The 13,303-nt window shown below is 34.1% G+C and overlaps 1 non-coding gene across 1 annotated transcript; it reads left to right on the top strand.

Moving 5' to 3' along the window:
- The first annotated feature begins 3,949 nt into the window (after positions 1-3,949).
- Positions 3,950-4,056, top strand: LOC144557669 (small nucleolar RNA R71). Its single transcript, XR_013512748.1, has one exon. It is a non-coding gene; the product is annotated as a small nucleolar RNA R71 (small nucleolar RNA).
- Positions 4,057-13,303: the final 9,247 nt, after the last annotated feature.

Here is a 13,303-nt window from a genome sequence, read left to right on the forward strand (position 1 = left end):
GCCCTATTAACTTGCTATATAAAGACACTACTATAGTGCTCCAAATACCTTCAATTGGAGTGTTGTATTAGGGTTGTAAATGCCCTATTACATTGCCATATAGAGACACTACTAGAGTGCTCCAAACACCTTCAATTGGAGTGGTGTATTAGGGTTGTAAATGCCATATTATCTTGCTATAGGGAGGCACTACTAGAGTGCTCCAGACACCTTCAATTGTAGTGTTGTATTAGAGTTGTAAATGCCCTATTATCTTGCCATATGGAGACACTACTAGAGTGCTCCAAAAAGCTTCAATTGGAGTGTTGTATTATGGTTCTAAATGCCCTATTATCTTGCCATCTGGAGACATTGCTAGAGTGCTCCAAACACCTTCAATTGGAGTGTTGTATTAGGGTTGTAAATGCCCTATTATCTTGCCAGATAGAGACACTACTCGAGTGCTCCAGACACCTTCAATTGGAGTGTTGTATTAGGTTTGTAAATGTCTTGCTATATAGAGACACTACTAGAGCGCTCCAAAGACATTCAATTGGAGTATTGTATTAGGGTTGCAACTACCCTCTTCTCTTAGCATATGGAGACACTACTCGGGTGCTCCAAAGACATTCAATTGGAGTAGTGTATTAGGGTTGTAACTACTCTCTTTTGTTGTCATATGGAGACATTACTAAAGTGCTACAAAGACCTTTAATTAGAGTGTTGCTTTAAGGTTGCATCACCCTCTTTTCTTGCCATATGGAGACACTTCTAGTGTGGTTCAAAGACCTTCAATTGGATTGTTGCATTAGAGTTGCAACTACCCTCATCTAAGGTGGCAAGAGTTCTTCAATTTTCAAGGGTTATGGTTTATATATTTCTTATTTTATTCGCTTTTTTTGCCCTGGCTTTGAGAAGCTAATATTCTCATCTCTAAGGTTTGGGCGTATCCATGTATCGAATTTTTTATTATGTTTTAGTATAATTTATGTTTTGTTTATGTTGATTTGAGATTTCGTTATACTTTGAATTATTTTTGATCATATCCTTGCATACATAGTTTCGTCTACTATATGCCAATGTCCTCCACATACCAATAGGTGTGAATTCATTGAATCTCAGCGTGAGTGGGATTACTTGTAAGTACTTTGAACACATCAGCTAACAAGGCTTGACAACATTTCAAAGACTAGGTTTAGAACCCAAGGGGCTCTCTTGACAGGATATCGTAGATCGTATATTCAATTTTTGATTTGGAATGACATAGAAATAAGTAGGGTCTTTGGGATTTTATAATTTGTGGGGTAGGATAGGGAAGTATATATTATCCTTTGCGCGAGGAGGATAATTTATGGATCTGGAACACTCTGAATTGTTTGCCCAAAAGTCGATTGAAAGATCAAAAAACCTTATGACAGTGCCGTATGCAGGGTAGATAAGCATCGAAATTATACTTTGCTTAATCTAGAAGGAGATTACCTAAACCCTAGAGGCTCCCTATTTTTGTGATTTAATCATAATTAGCACCTCCACCTCAAACTCAAATATAAACTCCATGATGTGTCCAAATGGTATGGTAAAAAGCTTCAGTACAACGATGTACTTTTTAAACCTTTAATACGTGTTTGAGTTGAATTGCAAGTGCACAATTCTATCAAAGTAGTATTTGGGGTGTCGAACCACAGGGAGTACGATAAAAACTTAGTTTAAACTTTAGTAATAAATTTCAGAAAATAAAAGGAAAGTAAAGTGCAACAAAAGTAAATTGGGGGGGGGGGTTTGTTCTAACAATTCCTAAATTTGGGTTCAATACCCGAATAGAGAGTTTTTAAAACAATAAGAGTAAATGAATGAAAGAAAGATTAGATTGCTTTCTAGATGAGAAGATCTAGGGGTCTTTGGTCTACATTCCCTTGCTAACTATATCTATTCGGTATTTGTTTAAGTTCATGTATGATTGATTTGATGAGGTTTCTAACCTAATATGTCATTAAGGGTCACTTTCGTGAATTAATAACGTGTCTAAGTAATTCGGACTTCACGGTTAGGTCCTTCACCCTAGCTACTTAGACCATAAGCTCTTGTTAGTCTCTCCTCTCCTCAAATATTGATACTTCACGATTAAGTCCTTCATACCAATACCCGATTCGATTTGAGATGTCCTAATTAGGGTTTGCCTTCACGGTTAGGTTCTTCACCAAATTCCTAACCTTAATTTCTATAGTTCTGGTTTAGATCACAAATTGGTTACAATCCTAATCTAAACCTAGGGTATTTGCATTCATAAATGGTACTCTCCTCTCGTCCTAACTTCTTTGGATCCTTTGACAAAGAGATACCAAAGCGGGACTACAGCGATTTCAAGTACTAATTATGTAATTAACACAAATGATAAATCACAGAAATTAACATCAAATCCCAATAAAACAATCATAACAAAGACAAATAACCGAATAAGATACAATTAAACAAGTTCATGCATTGACCTAAACCCCTAGAAAGAGGACTACTCCCTCATGGAGAGATCCATTACAAAAATTGGCAAAGTAAGAAGAAATGAAATAAAGGAAGTAATTACACCTTTTGACAAATTAAAAACCTCTATCTTGCCGACTTCTTGCTCAGGAAACCCTTCTTCTCCTTGCTTGAAAGCTTTCCTTTTCTCCAGAATTTATCGCTAAGTATTGTGTATAGAGAGAGAATGAAAGAGATAGGGATGTCTTCTATGGAGAGAATGAACCCCCTCTTTTATAGCCAAGGATCATGCCTAATTAAGAGCCTAGAAAGTGGAGTTAGTGGGTGCTATATCTGGATTGTTTCCCAGGATGCCTTGTCCTCATTTGGCTGTAAAACGCGTCCATGAAGTGCCAAAAATAGAAACCGTGTTGAAATCATTTAAATTTGGCTTTTCTGCGGCTCCAGTGCGGATGGCCGATCCGCACTGCGGGTGGTCTCACCCGCATTGGCTCCAAGTTTCCTTATTTAATTTCTGCGAATTAGTTGAATGCGGATGGCAGTGCGGATGGCTGACCCGCACTGCGGGTGGATTCTGCTTCTCTGAAGGTCCTGAAAATCGGCTAAGTATTGAGTGCGGCTGGGCTCATCCGCACTGCGGATGGAAGTTCATCCGCACTAGGCTCGGACTTTTTCCTGCGCTGCGCTTGGATGTTGGAAATGCGGCTAAGTACTCAGTGCGGCTGCTCTGATCCGCACTGCGGGTGACTTGGTCCGCACTGGAGGGTATTTTCGCCATTTTTCATCATTTCCTGCAACGAAAAGCCAAACAACCGCAGTAACTTGATTCTAGGTGTATTTAAATCATTTTATATTAAAAATACAAGATATTTGAGGTTGTTTTACGATAAAATCTAGATCAAATGTGTATATAATTTATGCTTATCACTCCATAACCTAGACTAGTATATATTATTAAATATTTAATATATTATCCCTATGGATTGATACTTAACACTACTACACGATAGGATTATGCACTTGTGATCCGAACGAAAGTAGAACTAGGGTATAAAAAGATATATTATTATATACTGAAAGTAGTGCTACCATTTTGGTGCATCAATGGCATTCACTTGCTCGGTTTCTCCCTCAGCTTCTACTACATTCATACACTGTCATGTCTGATGTGTTTCTCCATAATATCCATTAGATGTTGTTGCGTTGACTGATGCTACCGTTTGCTGCTTGGATTGGTTGTTGAGTGATGTATGCAATGCATCAATCTTTCCGTTTAGCGCGGTGGGTTCGCTGACTTGGTGCATGCCAAGGTGTTGTGTTTGGCTTCTTGCGATTTGAGGTCCAATAGTGTTGGTTGAGTGCAATCTCTTCGATGAGGTTGTAAGCACCGTCAGGTTCCTTGTTCATAATTGCTCCTCCTACAGAAGCATCAATAGACAACCTAGCGGTGAGAGTTAAACCATCATAAAAAGTTTGCACAATTAACCATTTCTCTAAACCATAATATGAACAACACATTAACATGTCCTTGTATTGATCCCATGTTTCACACAATGATTCACCCTATTTTTGTTTAAAGTTAGTAATTGCATTTCTTAACATTGAAGTTTTGGAAGGCGGAAAGTATTTTGCAATGAAAACATTAAACAATTGTTTCCAAGTTTGAATAGAGTTAGGTAGTAATGAGAATAACTATGCCCTATATCTCTTAATGAAAATTGAAAGAGCCTTAACCTGATTGCATCATCGGTAACTCCATTGATCTTAATCGTCTCACATATTCCAAGGAAAATTGACAAATAAAGATGCGGATCTTCATCTGGTAGTCCTCCAAATTGCTATTAAGACACCATGTTAACGAGAGCAGGTTTGATCTCGAAATTTTGGAGTGCAACTATCGGTGGATCTATGCTTGAGATTGAATCATTAGCGTGCGGCATGAAGTAATCTCTCATCAATTTTGGTCTTGTTGTGTTCGCATTCTCACCGATATCTTCTTGATATCTATCATTATTGTTGATCGATGGATTTGGTGGGTTCTCCATGTTGATCGAATATGAATCTCCTTCACTTTGAGTGTCATAAGAGGAAGGACTTGATGTAGACCTTGTTGGTGAATTTAAAGTGAATAATCTTTTCTTACTTGTAATCCTTTCAGATGATTCGGTTATCATGGAAAATCCTAAAAATAGAAACAAAAATTTAAGTAGATCTAGAAAAATAAAAATGAACAAAATAAAAATAAACAAAATAAAAATAAACAAAGAAGAAAAAGAGAAAATAAAATAAAGAAAAATTAAAAAGTCTAGTCAAATCAAATAAATCAGATTCGATGGTCAAACGCAAGGGCTTCTCATGAGGCCTTGAACAATAAATCGTTATTCCCTAACAATGACATCAAAAAACTTGATGTGCAAAATCGTGTCACTGTGCCTTTAAATTTATAAACTCGGTTGCACTAGATCGGATTACAAGCATATGATCATATCGAGTAGTATAATCGAGTGTCGATTCGCAGGGAATAAGGTTTAGGATCTTGAACAATCAAATCACAACCGTTTGAAAGACTAGACAAAATCAGATCTTGAGAGTTGTTGATGATCAAAGATGCAAACTTTGTGTTTTAAAGAAAATCAAAAGATAAATAGAATAGTAAAACAAAAGATGTTAATTCCTAGGGTGTCGGCACACCATTGTTACTTCAATCCGCTTTAATTCTTGCTTTGTTTGATTTTGGTTTTCAGTTATTGTAAGGCACTAAAAATACTAATATTTTTAGTAGTATTGATAGTATGAAATGACCATAATGTAAACTACGGCGGATAAAGGAAACAAATTTACATTCATGTTCTTGGTCATAGGTTTTATTACTCCTTTTTTGCATGATACTAGAATATGAGTTTATTGCATGCGTATCACTAGTTTGTTGCATGGTAAGGATGGTCCATGCAACAGAAATGATGTTTTTGAAATCCTCAAACTTGTTGCAAAGGTAGTCCTATGCAACATGTATCGCATGCAAATATGTGATGGGCAACCATGCAACTGCTTTCTATCTCCCCATGCAATTACGTTTTGAAGGTCAGATATTATATTTTTATTAACGGGCCATGCAACTACTTTACCTCCTTGTTTATATTATACTAGTCAAGTGTCCGTGCTTTGCAACAGAACCCACCAAAGAGAGGACACGTATCCTCTGCATTAACGTACCGTTTGAGTTAATTTATGAACCGTACGATCAGAATTCGGGCCAATCCGGCCCAAGCCTATAATGCACGGGGCCCTTTAATATTAGTACAGATCTCAATCGGACGGTCCACATTTTAATTCAAAATTTGAGTTAATGCAGAAGATATGAATTCCCAAAGAGATCAGCTGTATGAAACTTTTTTTCAACCTGTCCCGGTTTATTAAATATATTACAACAATATTTTAGTATCATATGTGTCCATAACTCTCCAGTTCGGACTCAAAATATTTTTTTTTATTCAAACCCGTAGGCAACTTTCATTAATTAAAGAGTCATTACATTAACTGAAAAGTGAAAAACAGAAATGTAAAATTCTAAAGAACTACAAATTAAGACTACTTACTTTACCTAACAGTTATTAAAATAAAATTTATCTTAAACTATCCTTGTTGCACTGTATGCTCTCCATCCGTCTTCATTTCTTGTCTCACCCTGTTGTTCTTGTATGTAATGATCCAATAGGCATGGAGTAAAGGAAAAATGAGAGAGAAAAAGTAATAGGCATCGGGATAGGAGAAAAAGAAAAAAGAAAACGCGTTTTCTGCATCGGTAAAGAAAAAAGGTGAGGGAAAAAGTAGATTAAATGATACAATTTTCATGTGTCTTTTTATGTGGCGAGTATATGGATAACTAAATTTAGGTTTCTACACGCTTGACTACATGAAACAGGTGTGTAAAATCAAAATTATTTATTAATGGCTGTGATTGAGCTGTGTTTTTTATGAGAGGCTGAGATTTACTTAATCAACGGCTGAGATCCTCTATGGGTGAATAGAGTTTTGGATCCTAAATTTTTCAACACTCTATTATAGTAGTCTTGATTTTATTGAAAGTCCATGCAACTACTTAACCCTATACACATGCTACCCCTTGTTTATATTATATTTTATTGAAAGTTCATGCAACAACTTAATCACATACGCATGCAACTACTTAACCCCCTGTTTATATTATATTTTATTGAAGGTCCATGCAATTGGTTAACCCTTTGCGCATGCAAAAGTATGGACTGGTTGTTTTCATTAATTGCATGGGATTATCCATCCAATTGTTTAGTTCCTGGAGACAGATTCATTTTTGTTTATCTGATATCTCCTTTTTAATGATGATTTTTATTATGAATCACAACAACATGAATAATAGCTGTATATAAGAATTCAATACATTGATGATTTCAATTTTTGCATTTAGAATAAACACTCCAAAATAATTGAGAAACAAAAATAATTGTACAAACTGTGACACAAAACATAGACAACTATTGATTCACCAATATTAAAACTCTTGATCGGAAACATCGAGGGCCTAGAAACTAAATTCATCCTCACCTTGGTCTGTGTCCAACTCTTCGTCAGCACCCAACACAATATCTAACTAGTTGAGAAATAAAATAACTTCCACAGCACCCAACAATTAGAAGTTACAAAAATTGCCCAATGCACCCTGATTTGTACATTTCAGTTCTTTTTAGCATTAATTTTAGCATGCCACCAATGCACATGATCCCTGCCTGTCAATTGCTCAACAACTGCAAAAAGATAATCAAAAGAAAATTGACATCAAAATATCACTTTGGACAAAGCTTTACAATTTATGATCTCAACAGCGCTGGTCTAGTCAGTTCTGAATATTAGTCGGCTCTTTATCTCGACATGTATTTTGTTTAAAATTAGGGCCTCCTGTATGGTACAATTCAAGCTGGCCCAGACACAGTTCCATTTGAGTGCTTCAACATTTTTATTTTGGTTCATATTTTGCGCAGGTTCTTGGTTTAGATATCAACCTTTATAAGCATGAAACCAAGGTCATCATGGTTAACAATTAAAACATTAATTGCATACCTAGAATCCTACTTCAAACTTTGCATTGGAGTCTACAATAATTCTTTTTCAGAAGAAAGTATATGATCGTGAAAAGAAAAGCAAGTACCAGAAATGCCTTGATTACTTGCAGCATGAGCAAGCATCAGTTTCCCATTCGCATGGATGAAGGTTTAGCTTAGCTACAAAATCCCAAAAATATTGAAATAAATCATGGATGAAGGTTTCATTGTCCTGGAAATTTAGAAAGCAATACCACTCAATCTGGAGCTGTAAATTGATATGTGCAAAAAAGAGAAGATAACTTTCATAAATGTCTAAACTGCCCTTTACATGTGCAGAATTAATGAAACAGGCAGCTACATAAATTGTGACGTAAGTAAAACTTAAAGACTCCCACACAGCTAAGTACAAACCATATTTCATTGATTAGAGGGTTTCTAATCCTAACACAGTGACTGCTGCTTTTGCTGTTACAACCACGCTACTAATCAAGCATTCTCGTTAAACCTTGACTTGAAAAGTACAAACAGACAGAATGAGAATCCCATTCTGGTATGATGCATGAAGAGATCGACCATTGTGCCTGACAAGAACACCTGTACCGATACAGTCCAGAATCTCATTAAGAGAAGCTATTCCAATTGTGCAACAGTTGGCTCTGCAAGTGGTCTAAGAAGCAGAAAGTATCACTTTGACACAAGGAGAGGATGCTATACTGTGGAAATGAGGGACTGCAGGCACATATTTTGCTAAATCCATCTACGACATGCTAATGAGTATTGGCAGAATCACTCCAAGGATACTGTTTTGTGGAGGTACAAATTCCAAGTACGGTGAAGATGTTCATATTCCTATTGTTAACAGAAAAATAATTAACCCATGATGTTTTGTAGAGGTGCAATATAGGTTGTGCCACAGGATGTGCAGTATGTCGATCAACTGGTATCGAAACAGCAATGCACTTGATGTTTCAATGCTCATATGCAGTACAGATTTGTGGGAGAGGAATTTACACTGTGACCCAAAATGTGTCTTGTGTCCTTGCAATTTTGAAACAGCTAATCATTTGTTGTTTGAGTGTACATATGCTTTGCAGGTTTGGCAGGTGGTACATCAAAATCTCAATGTGGTTAAACTCACAAGCCAGGGATCGATAACTCATACATGGCAGACAACATGGGAGCACACAAGGTCAACTAAAACCCTATCCAAAAACTCATGGACAGTGTATTTTCTGAGTGTGTGCTGGGGAATCTGGAAGCAGAGGAATGAAATGGTGTTCAGAGGGGCTGCTCTACCACCAGCAAAGCTAGCAGAGAGGGTGCTGCAGGAGGGGCTACTATGGCTAACCTACTGCTGAAACAAGGGAGGGGAGGTCTGGAGTGCTAGGGAGAAGACCTCAATAGATGCTCTATATTTTTTTGCTTTTATTTTTCTATTTTTGTATCAGCTGTGTAGCTACTGCATGGCATTCAAAAAAAAAAAAAGAATAGGTATCAGGATCTTAGCAACTGGTCAAATATTGCAAGATGTCTGGCAGTGTTCAATATTGCAGCTGCAAGGAAATCGATATTAGAATAAAATGAGGCCGATATTGCTCAGTTGTGGATGCTGATTATTATGGAAATACCGCAATTTGTCCCGAACTCATTCGTCAAATAAAGCTATCTTGTGTGTGACTGCGGTTAAATTTTATTTTACATAAGTTATCAAAATATATGGTATATAGTTCCCATGACAAAGCCTCATGCCAATAACGAAATTGTTAGAGGGTTCCCAAATAGAGGCTAGAAAATGTCCGGAACAAAAGACATAATTTTATGAGGAAGCTTGATTGTATTCCTGACTTTATTATTACATAGAGTACAAATAACATAAATTTATAAAAAAAATATAAATCTCTAAAAAGATAACTATATACATGACACATCCTAAAATACCCTATACTAAAAATATTAAATTCTTCCTCCTTAATATAGCATGTCAAATATAGCCTACTATTCTAAAATCTTGTTAAATCAAATTTGATAAAATATATGATAAGATGAGAGACATACATAACAGAAATTTAGCCAACTTTGACCATTTACACTTTGTTATGTAAAAGTAATCATGAATATATTTGTAAATAACTCATATTTACTTCTGAATCTGTTTATTTTTAGATATTTTTATTTCTTCTTTTAATTCATACTTTTTATACACATTTAGATGCGTTTTACATGACTTCCAACATGTACTACAATTATTATGGGAAAAGAAATGAATTTTGTGTGAAGACCAATATCTTATATATATATGAATATTGTTCCACAAAATTTATCAAAGATCTCAATTTGTAAGAAAATAAATTGAGAATTTACAAGAAAGTTATATGTCAACATTGTAATTTAGATGAGTAAACTCATATAATATATTTATATGGAGGAGGGATTCATTTACACCCTTTTTTGGTGACATCGGATTACACCCTACATTTTTAAAGTCCAAACAGTTGATCCAACCCGTTCAACATGATGAATATATTAAAATGTGGTTGTAGATGAAATTTTATTTTATTTTTTGAATTTTTTTACTATTAATTAAGATGAGTACAAAAATTCAATGGTCTGAAAACAACGGTTTTGTAAAATACTTAATAATGGTAAAAAAAATTCAAATAAATGTAAAATTTGATATGCAAGCACATTTTAATATATCTATCATGCTGAATGGTTTTGATCGACTATTTGGATTTTGAAAACTTTAAAGATTTAGAGTGTAATTATGTGTCACTAAAAAAGGGTGTAAGTGGATCCCTCCTCATTTATATGATATAAGATAAAATCAAATTACAACATAAACTTATTAAAATATGATAGAATTAAAATCAACAAACAAAATCCTATTTATTTTGATTATTGAGACCCTAAATTAAAATATTTTTATTTTTATATCCATATTGTTCTTTAACATATCATAAACTTGTGATATTTAATTCATTTTATCTTTACTGATATATTTTGGTGGAAAATAAAAATGATAAGGAAAAATTATTATGTAATCTGTATGATCTATATATCAGCGCAAAAATAAAATTTTACTTCTTAATGTCCATTTTGCTCCTTAATAGATATTAATTTTTTTAATCTTTAATTAATCTTTACTATTAATTGAGGAAGGTAACTGTCCTAGACTCCTTAATAACTATCTTATTATCAATTTAAGGAAACTTTTGAGTACATCTGACATGTTGAATTTATTTACTTATTTAGAAACATGAGATTTTTCTTGTCTAAACTCAATTTTTCATTCTCCATTTCTACAAGAATGATTGATTTAAGTGGATATTTCTCATTCTCCATTTCTACAAGAATGATTCATTTACTTATTCAGTGTCACCAAAAATAGTATAAGTGGATCTCTCCTCTTTCATTATTATCTTTGTAATGTGTTACATACCAGTTTGGGGCATAGATATATAGTTCAGTTCCTAACCTGACATTAGTTCTTCGGATTCAATAACGGTTGATATCGAAAAATAAAAAAATTAATTAGTCCACACCATATAAACATTAATTCATCTTTCTTTCTTTTTTAGCCAGTTACCAGATCCAGTTTTATTCAATTTTATTGTTTGTTTTTTAAAGGATTTAGATTTGACTAATCTTTCTTTACTATTGTTATAATAATTAAGTGGCAGCTTTTCTAGTTTTAGATTTTAATTATAGTATAAGACCCTCTTTAACAGTATTTCAAAATAGCATTTGGGATTCCATAATCTTTTGAGATAGATGCTTTAAATAGAAATCTAATAAATGGTGATTGGTGATTGCTAAGTTTCTATGTAAACAAAGCAGCGCTTAAAAGAAGCACAATCTAGGATTGCCAATTAAAAACAGACATGTGCATGCTTAATTAGATTTCTATTTGTGCAAATATATCGTGCAAATTCGGTCTATGAGTATATTTGGAATGTTTAAATATAGTATATATGTTTAAATATAGTATGTTTGGAACATTTAAATACATACGAACTTCTTGCGCATTGCTGATTAATCGACCTCTTCTCTCAATTCTCTAATTAACTCTGTTCTAGTTGAGAACTTGAAGTAGCTCTTTTTGCTTAACCCAAGTTATTACAAGGTACGTACTACCTCCTTTAATGAATTTATTTCTTTTTAGTTTGTTCTTTCTTTTCTCTGTTATGTTTGAGAAATTCTTTTATCAGACTTGAGTTCATTTTATAAGAAATGCTGTCGAAAATTCTTCTGACAATTAAATAAACCCTAAATGAAGTCGGATGTAATTTGTTGTTTTTTCTTTTGTCATGATTAATTAGTTTCAGTTCTCATTGTTCTTCTTTCATGAAATAGTTTTTAGAATAAACATTTGTTCAAGCTTTAGGTTATTATGTTATTTAACAAAAGGCACATTTAGGGATGTCAATGGGTACGGTACGGGTCGGGTGGAGGCATTTTCATACTTATAATTAACCATTAAAATTGACTTTACCCATACCCATTAAAATTTACCTTATCCTACCCTATCCTTACCCGTTAATATTATCGGATAACGAAACGGTAGCGGGTGAATAATGAATAATACTAATACAATAATTAGTTTTATTATATTTTACAAATTAAACATCAAAAACTCATTCATTTCACATTATGTAATTGCATTTCTAATAAAAAAATAAAAATAAATGTGCAATCAATTCCAACTAAATTGTTTTTATAAAGGAAGAAAATTAAAAAATACAAATATATTTTTAGGTGGGTTGGAAATTGAATTGAATATATATTTAGATTTTATAATTACCCTATAGGATAACGGGTACGAAATAGTCATTACTCCCTTATCTATTTGGTTAACGGAAAAAAAATTATCCATACCCATACTTATACCCAATAAGCTAACGAAAAAAAACCTTATCAATACCCACCTTATCGAATAGGATACGGGTTGGATAAACGGCTAAAAAGGTATCATTGACACCCCTAGGCACATTAGTTTTTCTATTTATTTTTTTTCTTTTTTGAAAAACAGGCAACCTATATTTGTCATTTCCAGTACATATTTGAGCACAATTTTGCTTTAGTTATTTTCATTTTGCAAATGTATTGATAGGATCTCTTTTGTTACCAGTATGCCATGTATTGTACCTACTATCTAAGCTAATATCTCAAGTGGGTTACAGTAAAACGTATGAGTTAATTCATTTTCAAATTTGTGATTCAGTTCAACGAATTGAAGATGAGTAATCCGGTCACAGGTCCCGCAATAAGCCCAAAACCTTGTCGGTATTGGTTAAATGGAGGTTGCCACAATAAGTATTGTCCCTTTCTTCACCAGGTATCTCTCTCTACAAATTTCAATCATGTTATTTACTCAAATTAGTCCTGGGCTGGTAATACTGGTATTAGTACCATATTAGAATGTGGTACAATTTTACGCTCCACTTTATTATTACAGCTCTCATTGTACACAGTATAAAAGAAAATAATAATTAGCAACAAAACTCAATATCAGGTTAAATCTTAATCTACTCCCTATGTAGATAGTGGGGTTCTGGTACGTACAACTGTTGTATACAGTATATATACTGTTGAAGGTTTTATTTAAGATACTGAAATCATGTGTTTTCCACAGCCTCATGGCAAAGACAAGTCAAGTAGACCCTGCTATTACTTCCTAAGTGGTTACTGTGCTAGAGGAACTAACTGTAATTTCATGCATGCGCCACCTTCATCATCACAAGAACAGCCACAAAAGAACTCGGCCCTGCCTC

The sequence above is a fragment of the Carex rostrata genome, chromosome 7, assembly GCF_964058835.1.
Source record: "Carex rostrata chromosome 7, lpCarRost1.2, whole genome shotgun sequence".
Classification (NCBI taxonomy): Eukaryota; Viridiplantae; Streptophyta; class Magnoliopsida; order Poales; family Cyperaceae; genus Carex; species Carex rostrata.